General features: G+C 47.0%; 1 non-coding gene across 1 annotated transcript; it reads right to left on the bottom strand.

Moving 5' to 3' along the window:
- Positions 1-3,997: 3,997 nt before the first annotated feature.
- Positions 3,998-4,159, bottom strand: LOC128095888 (U1 spliceosomal RNA). Its single transcript, XR_008213481.1, has one exon. It is a non-coding gene; the product is annotated as a U1 spliceosomal RNA (small nuclear RNA).
- Positions 4,160-4,907: the final 748 nt, after the last annotated feature.

Raw genomic sequence — 4,907 nt, 5'->3', positions numbered from 1 at the left:
CTTCACATGAGCTGGCCCCTGCTCCAAGTGCTGTTCCTGTGTTAAATTCATCTCTCAGAGGAGCTTGAGGAGGTAGGTGTTTAGGACCTTCTGTCCCAGTGGGGCATGCATCACGCTGTAATCCCAGCTCTGGGAGGCTGAGGCAGGATTGCCATGAGCTTGAGTCTGGGCTACACAGTGAGTTGCAGAGTTTGGGGCTAGCCTTGGTTAGAGTGAGACTCTCAAAACAAACCACAAAACCAAAAACAACAATAAACAACAAAATCCAAATCTCCTCAAAATCTCATGATCCCTTATCTATAATTCCTAAATATAAAACATAATCTGAAGATGAAAGATGCATTGTGGATTTGATGTTAAAACTCAAGCACAGGGCCTGAGAGATGGTCCAGTTGTCCAGCACTGGCTACTCTTCTAGAGGATCAGGATTTGTTTCCCAGCACCCACATGGTGGCCTCCATGGGCAGTGTATGGCTGTGGTTCACCACTATACATGCAAAACATCCATGTACATAAAATAAAACAAATATCAATTAGCTGGTGTGGTGGCACACACCTTTAATCCCAGCACTCTGGAGGCAGAGGCAGGTGGATCTCTGTGAGTTCGAGGCCAGCCTGGGCTACCAAGTGAGATCCAGGACAGCTCACTACACAGTGAGCCCCTGACTCCAAGAAACAAAACAAAAGAAGAACAGACGCAAGCACATCATAGGCCTGGGAAAGTGTCTCAGTCAGCAAAGTGACTGTTGTGGCAGCATGAGGACCTAAGCTCAGTTCCACCATCCATGTCAAGCCCAGTGTGGTGGCACGCACTTGTAGCCCTAGGGCCTGAGGTGGGAGACAAAGAAGATCCCAGGGGCTCACTGGCAGATAGTCTAGCTACTTGGTGAACTTCAGGTTCAGGGAGAGACCCTGACTCAAAAACAGAAGGTGGATAGTGATTGAGGAAGACACCTACGGTATTCTGTGGCACACACACACACACACACACACACACACACACACACACACACACACGTGTGCATGAGCGTGTGAACACACATATGCACAACTAAACCCTTCAACTGGTGGCACAAGCTGGCCAGAACTCATATGGAGCTTCTTCTTCTCCTCTTTTTCTGTTTGCTTGTTTGTTTGTTTTCGAGACACGGTTTCTCTGTGTGGCCCTGGTTACTCTGGAACTCACTCTGTAGACCAGGCTAGCCTTGAACTCAGAGCTCCACCTGTCTCTGCCTCCTGACCTAGGTGACTTCTTACAGGCTTACATTATCCCTCTTACTGTGACTATCCAGGCTATTTGGCTTGGTTTGGGACATGGTTGTTGATACCAAACCAGCCAGGGTTCCTGCATAGTCACTTGTACAAACTATGGATGAGTCATGGCCATGGTTTCAGTTGTAGATCCAACTGTGGCTACAGCTGCAAGCCTGCTCAGCTTCAGGTGTCTTCACCATGGTCTTGGGATGTGTTTGGAGTCATCTTGAAATCTGGGCGGAAGGATGCAAGCCTGTAATCTCAGTTCTTTGGAGGCTGAGGCAGGAGGATTTCAAGCTCTAGACCAGATTGAGCTACAATGTGAGACTATGTCTCAAAGAATCAGCATACATGCACACACACACACACACACACACACACACACACACACACACACACCCCCCATCTTAAAACTGGTCATATGCCCAGATGGTCTGAATTATGGACACACATTTAGGCTTGTGCTTTACAAAGTGATGAGTGGTCCCATCAGAACATGAATAGGCATTTCAGGGGACTGGGAACTGGGGTGGCATCACCAGGAGACGTTGGGATTCCAGGGAAGGGTTCAATTTTCCCTCGATCAGAATCCAGGGAGCTTGGAGAGAGCACAGCAGAGCTGGATCCTGGTACCTGGTCTCATCTCTGACCTGCCTCTGTATCTGGGCTCCCAGGCTCCCTGGCCTTGGATCCTCAGCATTCGGCAGCCAGCAGGGCTGTCAGCAGTGAATGAAGTAGGTCTGCATGCATCAGCAGAAAAAGGCGGCCAGGGCTCAAGAACAAGGCAGCTGTGGTCAGCACAGCCTGGCTAGGGAAAAGGGCAGCTCTCAGCCAGAGAGTACCAGCTTCATGGGAAGACAGCTGGATTCAATTATTTAAAAGTCAGGGGAGGGGCTGCAAGATGGCTCACCAGGGTAAAGATACGGGCTGTGGAGTCTGACTCCCTGGGTTTGAGCCCTGGGGACCTAAATGGTGGAAGGCAAGAACTGACTGACTCCTGCAAGTTGTCCTCTGACTTCCATGTGAGCCCTGTCGCACAAGCCCCTGCCCAAGTCCCCGAGCCAAGCAGCTCAAAACACAACATGTCCTGGGAGGACTTAGCTTGCCACATCAAGCATCTTTGAGAGTAGCTTGTGTGCATGCATGTGTGCAAATGTGCGTGTGTGCCTGTGAGTGTGTACGTGTGTGTGTGTGTGTGTGTGTGTGTGTGTGTGTGTGTGTGCATGTACACTGTGCTTTCCAGCAAGAGGCATTCGTTTTTCATACTTATTGGTAGCTGAAGTCAACATGAGCAAGGAATTTTGTTTGTTCTATAAACTGACCTCCCTCCCTTTCTCTATCTCCCTCTTAATGATGGCAATGCCCAGGGCCTCACACATGCCAGGCAAATGATTTACTGCTGAGCCACATCCCCAGCCCCTCCTCACAAGTGAATTCTAGGCCGCTTCTTTACTGCTGAACCATAGCCCTAGTTCTTGCTCTTTTGAGATGGGGTCTTCCTGGGATCTCAGGCATGTGGCACCAGGCCTGGATAGCTTTGTGTATTTTGTATCAAGATGTAATACAGCATTTTGACATGAATTAGCATATTAGCAGAGGATCAGTCCCTGAGTCTCGAATACTTAGGATGGGTCTAACTTGAGCCAAATGCAAAAAACAAACAAATAAACAAACCAATGTTGAGCTGGGCATGGTGGTGCACACCTTTAATCCCAGCACTCAGGAGGCAAAAACAGGAAGATCTCTGTGAGTTCAAGGCCAACCTGGTCTACATAGAGAGTTCCAGGCCAGACAGGGTTACATGGTAAGACCTTGTCTCAAAAAAATTCTGACATATAAATCTTACTATATAAAATCTATTTATCTCCACAAAGAAATCACAGTTTTGGTATAATCTACACATAACTTTATGGTGCTTGGTATCAAAATTGACATTTCATTTTTCCAAAATTGATATTTATTAATCATGATGGATCATTAAGGCAAGAAGGCTTTGTGTGTGTGGGTGGGGTGGGGGTGTTGTGCCCACATAAGAATCAGGGCTTGTATTCCAAGACCTTTGGATGTGCAGGACTCGGTTGTTGTTGTTGTTTGGTTTTTTTGTTTTTTTTGTTTTCAAGCAGGTCTGTAGCCCAGGCTGGTTTGGAATTCACAATGGCTCAGACTCATTTCACACTCAGCCATGCTGCCTCAGCCTCCCAAGTGCTATAAGGGTGTGAGTTTTTCTGTCAGGCTCCGGGTACACATTCCAGCTTGAATCAATTTTGTTTATTTGTTTGGTTTGTTTCCCTCTTTGGTTTTGTGACAGGGCTTCTCTGTGTAGCCCTGGCTGTCCTGGAACTCACTCCGTAGACCAGGCTGGCCTTGAACTCACAGAGATCCTCCTACCTCTGCCTCCTGAATGCTGGGATTAAAGATGCGCACCACCACCGCCCGGCTAATTGTTATTTTTTAGAGACTATTTTTCATTACACATATTGACATGGGTGCAGTGAAGCACAGTTGTAAGCCACTATATGTGCTAGGACTCGAACCCAAGACCTCTGGGAAAGCAGCATGCTCTTAACTGCTGAGCCATCTCTCCAGCTCTGGCAGCTTTTAGCTGTGACTTAAGACATGTTGCCTTTTCATGCCTTGGTTTCCCTCCATATAAAATGGTGATTGGGGATGATTTGAGGGGAGGTGGGGAAGCAGAAACTGTGATCAGAATATGAATTGTCTTTCTTTTTTGTTTTGTTTTTTAAAGGGAGAGTGAGAATGCAGCTCCCCACTACCATGAATTATGAGGTCAAATTTCCTAAATTTGGGGAGATAGCGGCACCAGCACACCCTGAGTGCAGTGGCTGAGCCTCATCCTGGGAAAACCACCTCCATGATCATGGAATCTCCCCTGCCAGGTAAGTATAGAACAGGGATTTTCTTTCTTTTTCTTTTTTATTTTTGTTTTGTTTTATTTTTCAAGACAGGGTTTCTCTATGTAGCCCTGGCCATCCTGGAACATGCTCTGTAGTCCAGGTTGGCCTCAAACTCAGATATTTGCCTGTCTCTCCCTCCCAAGTGCTGAAAAATATGAATTTTCAAATTGAAAATTGTATGAATTTTCAATTAAAAATGGTGATAATCCAGACATGGTGGTGCATATCTTCAGTCTGAACACTGAAGAGCCAGAGACAGGCAGACCTCTGTGAGCTTAAGACCAGTGTGGTCTACATAGCAAATTCCAGAGCTACATAGTGAGATGCTATCTCAAAAAATAATAGTAATAAGATCAAATATTTACTACATGCAAAGCATTGTTATCATGGCCTGTAACTCAGTATGGAGGCCCAGCTGGTCTAAACAATCTTCCTGCCTCCGCCTCCCAAGTACCAGGATTACAATCATGAGCCACCACACTGAGTTCTCGTTTAAAAACTGCCACAAATATGTGGTGTGTTGGTGTTGTCCTCCACCTTTACAGAGGAGGAAGTAAATGGACAGAGAGGCAAAGGGACACAGCGTGGGGCAGGGCTCCCAGCTCCAGAGGACCACTCAAAGCTGCTGCTGCCGCCGCCGCTGCTGCTGCTGCTGCTGCTGCTGCTGCTGCTGATGATGATGATAAATACTTTTATCCCAGAATTTGGGAGACAGAGGCAGGAGAATCTCTGTGAGTT

Source organism: Peromyscus californicus, unplaced genomic scaffold, assembly GCF_007827085.1.
Source record: "Peromyscus californicus insignis strain IS unplaced genomic scaffold, ASM782708v3 Scaffold_4__1_contigs__length_199733344, whole genome shotgun sequence".
Lineage (NCBI taxonomy): Eukaryota > Metazoa > Chordata > Mammalia > Rodentia > Cricetidae > Peromyscus > Peromyscus californicus.
The sequence above is the reverse complement of the archived record's forward strand: the minus strand, read 5'-3'. Positions and strand labels throughout refer to the sequence as shown.